The 17,116-nt window shown below is 47.2% G+C and overlaps 1 protein-coding gene and 1 long non-coding RNA gene across 4 annotated transcripts in view; one reads left to right on the top strand and one right to left on the bottom strand.

Annotated features, from left to right (window-relative positions):
* DNAJB6 (DnaJ heat shock protein family (Hsp40) member B6) overlaps window positions 1-657 on the bottom strand; it is a 94,424-nt gene extending 93,767 nt beyond the window's left edge. For 2 of the 3 annotated variants that reach the window (XM_074985060.1, XM_074985057.1), the window contains exon 1: window positions 559-657. The gene's annotated coding sequence lies outside the window, so the exon portion shown is untranslated. Of the gene's footprint in view, window positions 1-95; window positions 118-558 lie in introns of those variants that run through there. The other variant, XM_074985058.1, reaches the window with a different exon arrangement.
* Window positions 85-9,804, top strand: LOC142008114 (uncharacterized). The gene is made up of 3 exons (XR_012644075.1): window positions 85-222; window positions 3,629-3,751; window positions 8,585-9,804. It is a non-coding gene; the product is annotated as an uncharacterized LOC142008114 (long non-coding RNA).
* The last annotated feature ends 7,312 nt before the right edge of the window (window positions 9,805-17,116 follow it).

Here is a 17,116-nt window from a genome sequence, read left to right on the forward strand (position 1 = left end):
GTTCACAGTCACCCCCCTCCCCCGCCCCAAGCATGCGCAAAACCACAGTAAAGAAGCAGCCACACAACTACTCTCACCAGCCACCTCTTCCTTACCTGCGACTGGCCGAGTTCTCTAAGCTTCCTCACCACCCCCCACCAGCGTTTGACCCCTACCAGCCTCGTTGCGGCGGGTTCAACGCAGACGACTTTCTTGCTCCAGGGCAGCCAGCAGCCCAGCACGGTAACTGAGCCACCACCACCGCATCCGCTCGCTTCCCACAGCCACCCATCACCCCGGAACTGGCGTCAGAGCTAAATGCCCCCCCCCCCGCCCGCGGCCGTAGGCACCCGCAGGCTCCCCGCTGCCCGCCCTTTCGTGTGTCCCTCGCCGCCAGCGGGCGGGGGGGGGGGGGGGGGCGGCGAAACCTCTGTTACCAACAATACTGTTGCTGAGAGCGAGAGACCTACCCGCATTCCGCCCCTCCCCCAACTCCGGCCCGACAAAGCCGCGGCTACCACCGCCCCAGTGGCCATGGTACCCTCCTCCCCGGCGCCCGCGAGCCGCCCCCCGGCTTACCCCGGCGGACGATCTCCCTTCCCTGCGAGCTGATTACAGAAGCTCTGGCCAGCCACGCACAAACAGAAATTGCGTCGCACGCCGGAACGTCACTTCCGCTAACTCCCCCTATTTCCGGAAGTTTCTGGAACGGTCGCTCCCTCCTCCCTGGAGGCGGAAGTAGGGGGAAGTGGGAAGCGAGCTGCGGCGCCATCTGCTGGCTATAGGTAGAGCGCCGAGCGGCTGAGGGGCGGGTGGCAGGAGCGAGGCCGTGAGGGCCCGTAGCCTCCGGTTAGGCTTCCGGGAGCCTGCGCTGGCCCCGCTGGGGTGACGCGCTGTTGCGATTTCAGGTGTAATGCGCAGGGCTCGGTCGTAAGTCCTCTGTTAGCCCCGTTCCTCTGTCCAGCGTCATGGGTGCTCTGCATAAACCTGGTCTGAGCTAGCCTTGGGGCAAGGCCCACGCTGGAGGCACAGGGTCATGGGGAAAAAAAAGGACACGTGTGCTGTATTAATGTCTTATAATATAGATCAGAGGCAGAAATTTGGTGTTTTGACCTCTATGTACAGGCCAAGTGCCGCTGAAACTTTTTAAAGGCACGAGTAGTGCTACTTACAGCTTCACTAATAAATAAGCTGTAGAGCTGTATGGTTTAGGTGCTGGTTGGTAGCGTTAGCTGGTCTTTTGTTAAAACAGGGCTGCATGAGAGAGGAGGCCTTGGGTGCTGATGAAAATCCGTTTGCATACCACTCTTGGCATGTGCGCCAGGGGTGCCGACCCCATCTTACGATCTGAACAAAAAAAAATGTTTATCCTTACTGTATAACAAGATCCAATAACTGGAAGTTGAACATCTTCAGACTAGAAGTAAGATGTACACTTTCAACAGAGGATAATTAATCATTGGAATAATTAACCAAGAACTGTGCCCCATCTGAGGCAGTACTTAGGTTGGGATTAAATGTTTTTCGGAAAGATGCTTCAGGAATTATTTTGGAGGAATTCTAGTATCTGTATGATAAAAAAAAGAGCAAACTAGACGATCACAGTGGTTGCTTCTGGCCTTGGGATCTATGAAATCTCTTATTCAAACTGTAACTCTGGTGTCTAACTCAGTTGATATTCACGTAGTTTTATTGCTGGTCTCACACTTGCTGGTATGTTTCTTAAAGCCCTAGTTTCTGGAGTCAGGATCACATCAGAATCTTAGCTTTAGTGATGAAAGGTGAGGCTTTCCTGTTTAAGGTGATGTAACCGGAGAAAAGGGAGTAGTAAGTAGAACAAAGAATGCGGAACATACAGCCCATATCTGGCTTTGCTTCATTGCTATGAAACAAACGGCCTCTGGCTTCGCTTCATTGCTATGAAACAAAATGTAACCGAGGGTAACCTTTGAATTTTGGGGCCTGGGTCTCCTGTCTAAAGCGACCACCAGAGGACCCCCAGAGACCCCCATGCCTGCATAGTATGAGGAGATTGTATAATGGGAAGGCGGAGTGTATTACCTGTGTGGGGAGTGACTTTCACTGAACAGCTGTATATATGTGCTATCACCCAGACGTTGGGTACGCAGGCTTTGAGGAGAGATCCCCCTGCGCCTTACTTTGCATGCCAAATAAAGATTCTTCTTCTACTCTCGGTGTGATGAATTAGCTTTGCACACCGGGCACAAACTACCCCACTGCCATCTCTGGTGGCAACAGTGAAAAAGATAGTCCAAAATCAACAGAATTGAAGCCCTCATGGGGAGGAGGAGTGCCTCTAGTTTGCCCAGACTGAAAACTATCCCCATTTAGCAAGGTATGTAGACCTAGTAGAAGGTTTTCTACTGCCATGGAGGACCTGTCTAACCTCCTCTCTGCAAGTAAGTTCAGTTGGATTCTATGACTGGGCTTTCAAACTGTAGGGTGAAGTGACTCCAAGTTGGGGTGGTGAAGATGGCTGTGGTCCTGTGTCAGGAGGTTGTGACAGAGAGATCAGTGTCTCCACTGGCCTGTTGAGAAGCACAAAGAACCATAATTGTCAAGGCCATGCCGAAGCGATGAGTATGACCTCTGCCTGATTCCCTCTGGCCCAGAGGGATGGGGTTAAATGTACAGCAATGGGCCTTGACAATGCATTAGAAATGCATCCGCTGTGGAGCCCTGATTGTGGTTCCGGAAGGAGCAAAACCCCTGACGCTTCTTGCTGTGAGTTACCAACAGGTCTGTGTGAGGAAAGTTCCGCTTCTGGAAAATTAAAAGAACCATTTCCAGGCAAAAGGACCACTTGTGGTTGTAGAAGGACCTGCTGAAATGTTCTACAAGGTCACTGTAAACTCCTCAGAGATAAGACTCCTGCAAGAGGATTGAATGCTCTATATGGAATTCCCACACTTTGAGCACTTCATTATACAAGGGAGAGGAACATACACCCTTCCCCCGTTTGTTGATATAAAACATTATCTTTGTGTTGTCATCATGACTAACGCACAACAGCCCACTAGGCAATCTTTGAACATCTGACACACTACCCTCACTGTTCAAAGTTCTCCGATATTGATTACAGATTCAGGTCTCTTTGAGAACAGAAACCCTGGGTTTCCAAATGTGCACACCACCCCCCATCAGAGGCATCCATAATCAAGACTATGGATGGCTGGGAGTGAGGAACAGGACCTCTCAAATCTAGATGGCTCTGAAGCTTTTTTTTGCTTTCAGCATTAGGAAATACCAGGAAGAGAAACCCTTGCTCTTGTGTTCCTGAGGCATCTCCTCTGTTGCCCCCAGAGATAGTCAGGATTGCTCCTCCTGCATTAAATGAGAGAGGTCCCTGAAGAGGGATGGCAAGGGAGTGGATAGAAAATTGAATCAAGTTTCCTCTTTTTAGCCTGCGGAATGCTCACCACTCTGATGATATGGGACCATGCCAGGTAGAACAGGGGTAGCCTGAAAGAAAACGGTGTGGGAGCTGTGTTCTGTGTGTCTCTGGTATGATGTCCTTGACTATGACCTCAAAAGCCCTGCTTAGGGCTTAAAGAAGGCTTAGACTGGCCTGTTCCTTGGCCGGATGACTGGTTCAACTGTCTTCTACCACCCCTGTTGTTTCTCCTAGGATCATCCTGATAGTTCTGTGGGAAGAACCACTGGGGCAAGTGAGGCCTAAAATGCCTATGCTGGTTTGTTGGCATAAGAAGACCTAACAGCGAACCTGGATCTCTGTGCATTCCATCGAGTGGTAAGAGTCCGACTCTGATGCTGAGGTCTCTAACACAGAGCACCATGGTGGTGCCAAGTCTGTGTGCTGAGGTGGAAACTTAGTGATGTGTTTCTCTCTGTATTCAGCACCTGGGGACATTCAGGGCTTGGTGATGATGATGACTGCCTCGACATCGTTGCAGGCTTTCCTCTCAGTATAATCTGAGGCTGTGCTGGTGCCAGAGGCATTGGAGATTTGTCACGTTGCGGCATAGAAAAAGGCACTGTGACGCTCATAAGGTCCTGAACCACCTCGAATGCCTTTGAAGTCAAAGCAGGTTGCTAGGGGCTCAATGACCGGCATACTTGTAGACTCGACCTGCCCTCTCTAGGAAGAGTCGATGCTCTGCTGGGCAGTGACTTGAGGGGTGGCCCTCTCAGGGTCTTAACTGCTCCTGACATAGAGGAGGAACAGCCATCTGGCTGTCTCCTTTTTTGCAGCACTGGTGATTGGGAATGGTGCCTACCCAGTGCCCCCTTTGGATGATGCATGGTGGTGCCTCGAGCCATCTTTTCTAGGCACGAGGCCAGCAGTGCCAGGGTGCCACATACTGAAGAAGTACTCAGTGCCAGTTTCTTGGCCTGGGACTGGATTGTGGGTGCAGCACCTCCTAAGTCACTACTCTCTGGCCTTTGGAGTTCTAAGTCTGAACTCTCTGCAGCTGTGGCCAGTCTTTATGGTGACCCTCTCCTAAACAGCATAGATGGGAGGAGTGTGGATTACTTTTTTGCATACGCTTCACACAATACGAGCAGGTTTTAAACCCTAAAGACCTCGGCATACCCCGACTCTGAGGGTAACAGAAAACAAATCCCTGGGGGGAAGTGTGGGGAGACAACTCTGGCGGAACTGTCTAACACTAAATAGTATGACTGTGTACACAATATCAAACAGCTAACCCTAAAGATCCCTATATACAATGATAAATGAAATGGTTTGCTTGCAAAGCAAGAGCTACAGGTGTTCCAGCCTGCTGTCAGCTGCAGTAAGAAGAAAGTGAGAAGGGGGGCATTGGCGGGGCACTATATTGGTCTCCATAAAAACACCACTTTAGGGGACACCCAGACCAACCCTACAGGTGCTTCGATGGAAAAAATCTTCTGGCCACCATGCATGCATGGGCAGACCCATGCACACCTAATTGGAATACACATGAACAAGCATGCGAAGAACTTGTGTTATCGAACTGAATATCGTTCTGAGCCTTGGCTTTTGTTTACAACAGATTATTTCTTCCCAGCTGTTGTGTCTCTTGGTTTCAGAAGATTCTGCTCATTGTAAATTCTCTCAGTAAAGCCCAGATCAGCATGGTCTGATCTGAGAACAAGATTAGTTTTTTCCCTCACCTAAAGATTTTACAGAGTCAGGTGGGGACTCTCAAAGGGGACAGGGTTAGGTGTCAAATGCACAAATAATTTCTGTGGGAATTGGGCACCCAACCTCATTAATCCTCTTAGAAAACCCCAGCCTCCGTAGGAAAAGTAGATTAATTCATTTATTTTAGTAGTTATGCCAGATTTTATTGGTGTCCAAATCTTTTGACAACTCTGGAACATAAAGTCCTCTGTTCATTCACCAAATAAGAATAGCATAGACAGCAGAAAAAATCCATCTCAGCATTATCCAAGTGGGTGATACAAGAGTTCCAAGCACAGCTCTTTCTATGTCCCTTCAGTCCTTCGTGTTTCTCTTGAGGCTGCCAGTGATACTGTGAGCTGTGACAGAGAAAAGTAAGTGAGAAAAATCTCCTTTAGGCCGTGTCTACATGAGCCCCCTCCTTTCAGAAGGGGCATGCTAATGAGGGAGTTTGAAACATGCTAATGAGGAACTGCAATGAATATGCACTGCCTCACTAGCATAATGGCAGCCATGGCGATTCAAAAGTGCCACTTTCGAATTGTGCGCTGTCCATGTAGCTGGGGGCCTTTCAAAGCAACCTCCCAGTCTTTGAAAGCCCCTTCTTCCCAAAATAAATGGGAATTTTCCAGCTCTAGGTAACAAAAGTTTACAATATGGTCAATGCAGTACCAGCAATGTGCCAATGTGTTGTGACAGTCTTCCAATGCAGGATTATTTTCCTACATTGAATCCCACTCTGCAAACCTGAGAAAAGCCTCCTGTAAATTAAGGATATCTGAACTGAGTAAGGAACCCTACGATTGCTCGATGGTCCCTCTTCTTTACAATGAAATATGAATGTTTGTTTATATTCATAATCCTCCTGACAGACACAATGCCAGGCTCAAGGCAGGTTGTTAAAAACCAGGGCATGAACTCTAATTGGTTGTGAGCTCTAACCTTAGATTACTCCAACCAGCTGCACTAAGTGCCCATTTCTCAGGCATTTCAGCAGCTTCAACTTGGAGACACAGGCAGTTTCCTTTGGCACTTGGGTCTTTCTTGCCAGCCAGGCAAGTATCTTTGTGATCAACAGAGCTTTACACCAAGAATCTGAGTAATATTCAGGTAAAACATGATCCCAAAGGACCAGTCACTTACCTCATGTCAATTGTGATTTTTAAAGATTCTCATTCAAGACAATGCTTCTAGCTAATCCAGTAATAAATTATGTGAAGATTTATTAAATAGGAAAAGGAAGTTGGAGAGTTCTTTATAAGGTAAAAACAAGTAGACACATGAATAAGTTACAGTTTTAGGTCTGAATGGCCAATACAGGCTTTTATAATCAGCAAACTCTATTTGACCTTGAGGGCAAACCCAGACTAAACTGCTGGGGATCTCATGTTTACATCTAGAATCACTTCCCCCTTACCTCCCACCAAGTAGCATAGAAATGCCTAGTTCTTTTTGTTTGGGGACTATAATCCCCCTGCTGGTATGGGATCTCACTGTCCAGGAGAGCAGAGCAGGACTACAATAAGAGTCTGGTCTTTTTTATTGATGATATATCAATCCAGATGTAAGGAGTTCCCAGTTGCAACTAGCCTACCAGGGCCAAGGACTCTGTTTCACAAAAGGCATAACAATTTCTGTAGAAGAGCAACTCTTCCCGCTAATTAACATCACCCTCCCGTATGGTGAGTCATGCAGTCAGGGAGGCTCGCAATATACCCATTCAAATATTACATTACAAATTGAAATATATATTACGGGCAAGATTAATGGATGCAGCAATCACAAACACTCAATAGAGTCTGAACACTTTACTACCTATCTTGTTTTATCAGTATTATTCCACAAGTGACCCAGTCAGATTCCAGCTATGGATCTTTTAGTGTCCTCAGCTCGAGTAGCCCCCGGCCTGCCAGCATCACAGTACCTTAGTACCAAGAGGCCCTGATAAAGACTTGGGGCTAGGCAGTGTACACACACATAACCAGACAAGCCCTACTCCCAAATCCTCCGTTCTCTGTGTGACTTTTCCCAGCAAAACCGGGCTTTTGCCAGGAAAAAAAACATGGAGTGTCTACACAGCAAATGCACTTTGTCAACAAAACCCAGCACATCCACCAGCAGCATTATATGTCTCCTTGTTCAGGTATAATGCCTCTCAACAATGTTCTGTTGACAAAACACCTGGGTAGATGCTCTGGGGCCCTTTTGTGGACAGACGGCTTCTAGTTCACCAGGCAGCCCTGTTTGCAGAGCCTCCAATCAGCTGTTCTGTCGAGAGAGGACAGGGCAGTCTGGCTGCTCTCTGTCAGAGCAGATTGCATTTTCAATCTGCTTTTATATGTAGGCACAATCTGTTGACAGAAGTTTTGCTGGGAAATCCCTTGCAACAGTAACTTCTGTTGGTAGAGACATCTCATATAGCCATGGCCTATGTATGATGCAATGTCTAGTGGATAAACCAGTGAAAGCGGTAGTCAAGGTAAACTATGAAACAATCCTGGGTAAGTCCATGAGAAGGAATAGCAGCGCACACCCCTATTGCAAGCATCACAGCCAAGAAGCATTTAAGGGGGCATTTGAATGAGTACTAAGTTTGGCTTCATAGATTTGTACAGAGGATAGCATGTGCAAAAAGAGCACAAAAACACTCCAGGGAAAAGTGGCCTAATGGGAAGGCTGGCATATTTGGCAGAGACAAGGCCATCATCAATAGTTTAATAATGTATAAGACTTAACATGTAAGACAGTGCTAAGCTGTGGAAGGAACTATAGGAAAAAATCACTAAACTTTTGTTTGATGCAGTGCTGACAAAGGCTCTAATGGTATTCAGAAACTAGATAGAATCTTGAAACAGGAAACAGTTTCTCCTTGCCTAGCACCTGTGCTGGAGGGGGAAAATCCCCTGTACCCAAACCACTGTAGGTAGTGTAGACTTCTGATTGGCACTGGTGTCTGAAAGTTTTGTTGTTCTGCAATGCTCCACAGTTGGTTACACTGAAGTCCTCCAGGGGTCCAGGTGCTGGTCCAGAGGTCTGGAATAGGGAGATTTTCTCAGGCTTTTTTGCAGGTGGGAGACCCTTGGACTTCTGGGATGGCTTACCTTGTGGATTCTTCGTAAGCCTGGAAAAACAGAATAGCAAAGAACTTCACACATTATAAGTCCTAGAAAGTCCCCTTCATACCATGTTAGTAAGTCCTCCCTAGAAGGGAAGGTGCAGGCGAAAAGGTCTGAAGAATTTCCACATTTCCTTTCCCTATCCTGAGGACGCCTGGTGTAGTGGTTCAGGACCAGAAGGGGTATAACCAGATAGGCTTCTGGAAGGGTAGGAAGCTTTTGCAACATCCAAATGACCTGTATTGAATTGATCATGGAGTCTTCCTCCAATTATTAGTTGTCTGAGTCCACGTTGAAGGAGCAGTTCACTAAGTGATGTTTCTGCTGCATCTTTTACCAGAACCTGAAGAGGAAGACAGCCATCAGATGATGCAACAACCTGGGAGCCTGTACAATTTACGAATTCTGTTTGAGATTATGAATATTCTGCATGTAACTTGACCAAGCCACAAACTCCAGTTTGTGCATTTATTTCTTTCCACAGATGGTGAAAAGTGGGTAGGGTTAGAGGGGACTTACACTCTCCAAATCTACTTCTGCCTTATTTTCTGAGCCACTGTTGTGCATACCAGGATCACTAGACAAAGCTCCACAGCCAACAGTCATGGGGGCGATTGGGGCTTTGGAGGAGGAGGGACAGCTCATATGTGCAGACATGCACAAATGATGCTGTCAGTGATACCTCCAAATCTGAGGAGAATCAGCTGGCCAGAGCAGGGTGCCTGATCCCCACCTGTGACAGAAGCTCCGGCTTCTGGGAGAGTGTGGTCTGGGCTTAGAACCCCCAAAGAATCTTCTCCAGCTGCACATGCCTCTTTGCCTTCTCAGATGGCTATTTGTTGTCAAAAGACGAACAAAAAATGATCGTTGACCTAAAGTGCTGTTCCACTCTAAGAGAATAGCTCTTCCAGAGGCATGAAATCCATTGATAGGGATTTCTAGTTAGCTAACAGAGTACTGCATGTTATAAAAGGGCAGAAGCTGCTCTTCTTAGGGGCCATTTTATTTCAGCTTGTGGGGAACTTCACTTTCCCTGCAACAACACACCTGGAAACACCTGAGAAAGAAAGACCGAACTGTGGGAAGTGATGATCCCAGACTGGAAGGATTTTTAGTCTGTGTATAGATACCTGGGAAATCCATGGCAACTGACACCTTAAGAATCTGTCAGCCTATTTATCACTGAGAGTGAGAACTTGCTAATAATGTATATCCTAGCTATTTATTATGCTAAGCTCATTTTGCAGGTTTTGTTTATTTACAAAAGTAAAGTGCTTTATTCTGTTTGCTAGCATTTGTAATCACTTAAAATTTACCTTTTGTTGTTAATAAATTTATTTCTTGTTTATCCCATAACCCAGTTTGTGCATTTCTTATGGAGGTGGGGGGAATCAACGTAACTTGCCCCATTGTGGGATGGGGCAAATTCTTATGAACTTGTGCTGTGCAGTTTGCAAGACATTATTTGGGGCTCACACTCCAGGTGGCATGCATCAGAATGCTGGGTAAATCTCTGAGTTGAACCCACTCGCACAGATTTGACTGCAGTCTGTATGTGCAGCTGGGTGTGGTCTTGGTCGGGTGTGTGTTGATTAGGGGCTTGAGGGCCTAGCAACAGCAAATCAGTATGAGGGAAATCCAGACTTGTATGGCTGATGGGCTCAGTGAGACCTCAACACATGCAGTGGCCCAATCCATCACACTAGGATCTTCAACTTTTTTACCTGATGCCAGCACCTAAAATGACAGTTGTTGCTCTATTATGAAAGTGATATGGCATCATTCCATGAGGTATAAACCACTCACATAGTGCAAGCTTCTAGGGTTAGTTTTATAATATATGAAGGTCAGATACAGATAAACCCAATAGAATTGACGAAATGTTGGGGAAAGGCTACATTAGAGATACATTAATATAGGAGTCCTGACAGGGTAATGATTATGGCCTTTCTTGCATAGTGTGCCTTCTGCTTAATGTTTCTCTATTTACAGTTTCTCTATTTACAGATAGCAGTTTTTTTGGAGTTAGCAAAAGGATAGGAGATGCATCAAACACTATTCTTAAATATAGTACAACCAGCAAAGCAATTCTGGAAAGTACCATTTAATTAAAATGCAACCATTAACTTTTTGTTGCATATCAGGACCAATTTAGATTGGAAATATTGGCAGTACACTGAACATTTCAGAATCCCAACAGCCTCTTTAACAGAAAGACTTAAGAGCACAAAAAAGAAAAAAAGTTGCCAGCTTTCATGATGGCATCCTGAGCTTCTTGCCTTTGTAAATACATGCTGTCCCATGTCTCTTCTTGATCCAGCTGCATGAACACACATCCAGACTCCTCTTTGTAATTTCGGCCCAGATCCTCAATGGTATTTATTTTTCTATTTCCCACTGCTACAACACTGCATATTGACATCAGTGGAAGTTGAGAACTGTTGAAGCAAAATACTTCTCTGTGTTTAGGCAGCTAACATTCAGCTTTATTGAATTCAATAAGGCAACAGGTGAGCCAAACTGGATATCAGTAAAACCAGGTCCAGCAAGGCTGCTTGATGCAGCTAACTGTAGTATTTTATACCCTTCCACAAACAAGTCCAGAGCCAGAAGCAATAGTTAGAGAAACATCAATCATTTTCAGAGAGAAAACTGTTATCAGCAAGGAGGAACAGGTACCAGGCAGTAAGAGCCCCAAATCCAAACAGTTCATTAACACATTCCACTTAGCTCATCCTCCCTGCCATTCCCAAATAGGTGAGGAAAAGTTCAAGCTCTTGTGTACGTGCAGAAATAAGAAACAGGAAATGACTTCCATATAAGATGGCTTCTGTAGGAACCCAAATACTACTGAGGTGCTGGACCTAAAAGCTTAGATTGAATGAAAGCTTGTTGATGCAACTCAGGTAAGCACAGCCAACACTATGAGCCCTTGCAATTTTTCATGCAGAGACTCCATTGACTGTGTGTTCTGTGGAGCAGTTTGAGAACTGCTGCTGCAGATTACCCGCAGGTCTTGCAACGTACGGCAGCAGTTCCTTATTAGTTGCATGTAGAGCTTCATCAGCAATTATGCTGAACATTCCACTTTCATTAATTTGATCTATGATGTGCTTTTTTATCCACAGGCCCACACCAGATATTAGTTAATTCTATATAGTTTTTGATCGATTGGTAGTATTATATGGAGTATTTATTAACTGTCTCTGCAGCATTTTGCCTCTTGCATCAATCCTGGGCCTTAGCAAGTCTTGAAAATGGCTGACCAGGATTCTCCTGTGGTAAGAAATGAGCCAGGAAAACATGGTTATCCCTTAACTTGACAGTCGTTTCTCACTAACTCAGAGGGTCCAAACCTGAGTTTGTGGACATGGACAACTCCATCAATGATGTCCAGTAATATCAACTGAGAAACTACCTCTGAATTTTTAGAACATTTTTGGTTTTAATTATTTGTCTCTGGTTACCCTAATGTAACTGGTGGTTAGCTGAGCTGTGACAGCCTCTATTTGAAGGTGCTAGAGTGGAGTTCCAATGGCACAGCTATGCTCTCGGTACAGGACAGGGCTCCTACTGGTTCCTGTTCTGCTCTTCGCTTTTCCTTTAAATGGGCAGGATTTTCATGTTTCACTAGAGATGAACTGATATGGGGAAATATTAATACCCAGGGCAGAGAAGCTGCTTTTGTAAGGGGCCAGCCACTCCCAGTCTCTGTTTCATCCTTGGTTGATGGAGTCAAATTTGCAAATGTGCCAGCAATGCCCCACTACAATTTACATAGGCCAAACTGGACAGTCTCTACACAAAAGAATAAATGGACATAAATCAGGCATCACGAACGGTAAGGTACAGAAACCTGTGGGAGAGCACTTCAATCTTCCTGGACACTCAGTAACAGATTTAAAAGTAGCAGCCCTAAAAAAAGAAATTTCAAAAAATCAAATGGAGAGAGAAATCTCTGAGCTGCAATTTATTTGTCAAAAACATTTGGTGATAGGATGGAAAGTGCACTCTGACAGTGCTTAGAGCTGAGGCAGTGCTGTGCTACTCACTCAGGTGCAACAGGTAGTGAAGAACAGGAAGGAGTGCAGCGTGAGGAAGCAAAGTATGATTTATGCCTAACCACCAGGAGAACATTGTCCATTTTTAGAAGTAAGATTTGCAAGTGGACTCCCACCTGCTGTTAACAAGAACCTGTTTCACCCTCAACACATGTGAGTTTAGTGGTTCAGGGTGAAGACTGCAGCCAAAGTCCTGAGACAGAAGGTTGTGAAAGGAAGGAAAAGGATAAGGAGTTGCTACCGACAACTTGTAGAGGTAAGAATACTAAGTTTGTTTTGGCCATACTGCGGCTATCAATGAGGTGATTCCCGTCCAGTCTGACCTTGACCAGAAGTTTGTGAATCAAGGGAAGGGGAGAAAAATGCATACAGGAGGGACTTGTCCCATTTGATGGAGAAAGCATCCCCAAGAGTGTGTCCCCAGACCTGCTCTGGAGCAGTACTGGTGACACTTTCTGTTGATCTAGGTCACAAACAGATCTATGGAAGGCTGGCTCCAAAGCTAGAACACATTACTGTGGGCCAACACGCTTTTCTCCAACTTGTGGTGATCGCTGAACAACTGGCTGAGAGCATCCACAGTCATGTTCAGTACCCTGGTAAGGTATGTAGCCACTGGAGTGATATGGTGCTTAAGGAACAACGTCCACAGCTTTATGACTTCCACGCACAGGGATGAAGACCCGATCCCGTTCTGTCAGTCGAACAGGTACCTGCAGGTGGTGTTGTTGGTCAGGATATTGACCATCCTGTGCGCAAGGTGCCATCAGAAATGTTGGTAAACATAATGGACCACCTTGAGCTCCAGCAGATTTTTGTGGAGTGTTTGTTTGGTGAAGGACCACTTGCCCTGGACCGTAAGGGAACCATCCATAGTAAGGGTAGTAGAAGGCAGAATGAGCTGTGGACATGTCCACCACTGGAGGGAGGTGAGAATGCGTGGTGGAACAGCTACAGACTTGGACAGTGGGTCCCTGGCCAGGGTATAGCCGGTGGCCAGCCAGGATTGGAGGCACCGCATGTGAAGTCTGGCCAGCTTGACCATGCACATGGTGGCTGCTGTATATCCCAGAAGCTTTAAGCACATATGCACCATGATGATGAGGGATAGGGAGAGTAGTACTGGTGGCGGTAGTGTTTATGTAGGCCCCAATAAACTCGAGAGACTGAATGGGTTGAAGCATGGACTTTTTGTAATTTATGCAAAAACCAAAGCTTAGCAAGATGTCCATAGTGACCTGGACCAAGTGAAACACCTCCAGAAATGAGGGCCCCTTTATGAGGCATTTGTCCAGGTATAGGAAGAAAACAACCCTAAATCATCGTAAGTGGGCAGCCACGATCACTGGTGTCTTGGAGAACGCCCTGAGCATGGTTAAGAGCCCAAATGGACCCAGTATCGGTAATGGCGGGACCCCACCATTAAACATAGGAAGCGCTTGTGCACTGGATGAATCATGGTATGAAAATAAGTGTCTTGTAGGTTGAGAGCTGAGAGCCAGTCTTCTTTGTCCAGTGCCAGAATAATGGTCATGAAAGTTACCTTCTTGAACTGTTGATAGAGGACATATTTGTTGAGCCTCCAGAGGTCAAGGATGGGCTTCCACCCCCTCTTCTTTTCCTGAGTTAGGAAGTAATGTCAAGTAGAACCCCTTGCATTGAAAGTCTACTGGGACTGGCTCAATGGCACCCAGATGCAGGAGGTGCTGTACCTCTTGATTGAGCAGATTCTTGTGAGAAGGGTCCCTGAAAAGGGACAGGGTTTGGGGGGGTGGGGGAACAAGGTTAGAGGTAAAAGGGCAGAATACCCTTGGGCTATTACTTCCAGGACCCACTTGTCTTTGTAATGGTGGTCCAGTGGTAGAAAATGGGGCAGAGGTGGTGATGGAACTGTTGGCGACCAGGCTCTGAGGCGGCCAGAGAGATCAAACCCTCCTGACCAAACCCTCCAAACTGCTGCATAGGTTACTGATTGTGGATTGTTGGTGCTGTTGCTGATGAGGCTTGCGCCACTGGGGCCTACGCTGCTGTCGGGAGTCATAGCACTGCAGCTGTTGTTGGAACCGCTCCCACATCCTCTGGTAGGGAAAGCATTCAGGCCATTTGAATGGTGGGGGTGAGGGGGTGGCTATACATTCTCAACGTGCGCAGTGTTGTACGAGAGTCCTTCATGGAATACAGGGCCTCATCATTTTTTTCAGCAAATAAGTGATGCTTGCTGAATGGTAGATCCTCCACCTTCTGCTGAATGTCTTTGGGGACCCAAAGGTTAGAGCCACATAGTGCACTTCATGGCTACAGCAGATGCTGTAACCCTGGCTGCCATGTCCATAGTGGACTGGAGTGCTGTACGGGCAATAGCGTGCAGTTCCTGAATAACATTCAGGAGAGCTGGGCACTGCTGCTCTGGCAGATATGGAACCAGCTCTTGGAGTTTTGAGTAGTTTGAATGACCATAATCAGCTAGCATGCCCACATAGACGGCTGCCTGAAGGATCAATGTTCTCAACTAGTAGACTTTGCACTCCATAATGTCCCATTTTTACTGGACTTGTTCTGAGTGGTGGAGTTAAACGACTTGGACTTGTTGCACACTGTGTTGACCACAAGCCAGTTGGGCTGCAGATGGGTGAACAAGAAGTCCGCTTTCTTGGAGGCAACAAAATACTTCCTGTCTACCCTCTTGTTTGTGGGACAGATGGATGCTGGGGTTTGCTAGATTACGTTCGTGGGGTCCATAGTGGCCTCATCCATGGGTAGTGCAGTTCTTGAGGATGTGGGTGTCTGCAGAGTGTGGAGGAGTCTATACTGTTTGACATGCACCTCCTGCAGGTCCTTCTTGTAGGCCAAGGCCACCCATGTAAAGAGCTCTTGGAAAGCCCAGGAGTTGTTTGCTGTGGGAAGCAATGGGAAGATCACAGCATCATTGGAGATGAGTAAGAGTGGTGCACTGGAGACATTTCTTTACTCTTAGACAGGGAACCTTCTGCCTCTGATTGCTGAGATGGGGGATGTGTCACTAAAGTTGTGGGCTGTGGCAAAGCAGGACAGTCCCTGGATGCAGTAAATGGTACCAACAGAGGGTGGGAACAGTGTGACCTTGACTCCCAGGGTGACCAGTGTGGAGCATATTCTTGAGACTATGGGTAATGGTGTGCGAACCATGGCAGTGGGTAAGCCAATGTTGGTGGCATGTTGTCCCAGTTGGAGTGCGTGAGACTAGAGTGCTGTGAGAAGATGACACTCTGTCAATCAGACCCACCCCCTCCTGGGGTATGCAGTCTGGCACCCGAGCCATGGGAGAACCGTGAACATATAAATGAGCATGGGGATGGAGGTGGGTACATGGCGTAGGCAGTGAGTCTGCATAGTGCTTCTTCAGTGCCATGATGCGCTCCAGTGCCACATACTTGGGGGAAGTGGTGTCCCGGTGCTGCTTCATTGCCCTTTCCACTGTCACACAAGAATGGGTGGTGCCTCAGCCCTGGACTTGCATGGTGACGAGTCTGATGCTGCATGCGAGTGGCATGGGAACTGGGAACAGTGCTGCTTGTGCTCTGTCTGTGACACTGAGGGTGGTGTCTTGGTTTTCAATGACCTCTTGTGCCTGGGCATAGAGGACAATCAGGCTGATGGTGCTGACAGTGTTGAAGGCGCTGAATGTTGGTAGCTCAGCTCTGAAAGCGCTGGTTTCAATGGTACCAGCTTGGACAGCGCTGGGAGCATTGCAGCAGGCTTTCTGACTGGCGTGGCCCATGAAGACAGTGCCAGAGACCAGGAATGTACCAGAAAAATTCCCAGTTTAGCTGTTGGGGTGCCAACCAAGGCAAGAGGGATGTGTTGAGTCCATACCTCTAGTCTCTGGTGCCAGTTTAGCAACAGACTGCTCTGGGGCCAGTGGCTGGAAGGACTTTTCATAGAGACATGTTTTCAGCCTATTGGCATGATCCCTCCTGACCCCCACTGAGAGGCTGGAGCAATGGGTGCAGGTTTGAGTCTGATGACCCTCACACCAAACACCTAATACATTTGTGGCCATTGGAGACAGGCATGGCTTCCCCGCACATTGTGCATCACTTGAAGCTTGGGGAGGCCAGCATGGTGATACACAGCAACTAAAACTACTTTGAGTTTAAATTTTATTTTTTTTTAAACTTTTAACAGGAAGGATAACTTGGATAAGAAACTTCAACAAGGGTAGAACAATAAAGAGAAGTTACTCACCTGTAGTAAGGATGGTTCTTCGAGATGTGTCCCCGTGGGTGCTCCACAATAGGTGTCAGGCTCACCCGGCGCCGCAGATCGGAAATCTTCCAGCAGTTTCTCCTGGATCACGCATGCGCTGGCACGCGCCACTCCCCTGCGCGCCCCCGGCCACGTGCGCGATCTGGTCCCCGCCAGTTCCTTGACCAACCCCGTCGGATGCTCCTGAAAAACACTAGACAGAGATCCAAAGCGGGGAGGATGGGCGGGTGGTGGAGCACCCACGGGGACACATCTCGAAGAACCATCGTTACTACAGGTGAGTAACTTCTCTTTCTTCTTCGAGTGGTCCCCGTGGGTGCTCCACAATAGGTGACCACCCAGCAGTAACCCAAGTAAGGAGGTGGGTAATCGGTTGATGTGCAGCTTGCCCCCGAGAGGACTGCTGTCAACAGACTGATATCCTCTTCGAATACCCGATGCAGAGCATAATGCTCGGCGAAGGTGTCGTAGGATGACCAGGTCGCCGCTCTAAAGATGTCTTTTAACGTGATGCCCTTGAAGAAGGTTGTTGACGCCGCCACCGCCCTGGTGGAGTGAGCCCTGGA

This window comes from Carettochelys insculpta, chromosome 2 (assembly GCF_033958435.1).
Source record: "Carettochelys insculpta isolate YL-2023 chromosome 2, ASM3395843v1, whole genome shotgun sequence".
NCBI classification, from domain to species: Eukaryota; Metazoa; Chordata; order Testudines; family Carettochelyidae; genus Carettochelys; species Carettochelys insculpta.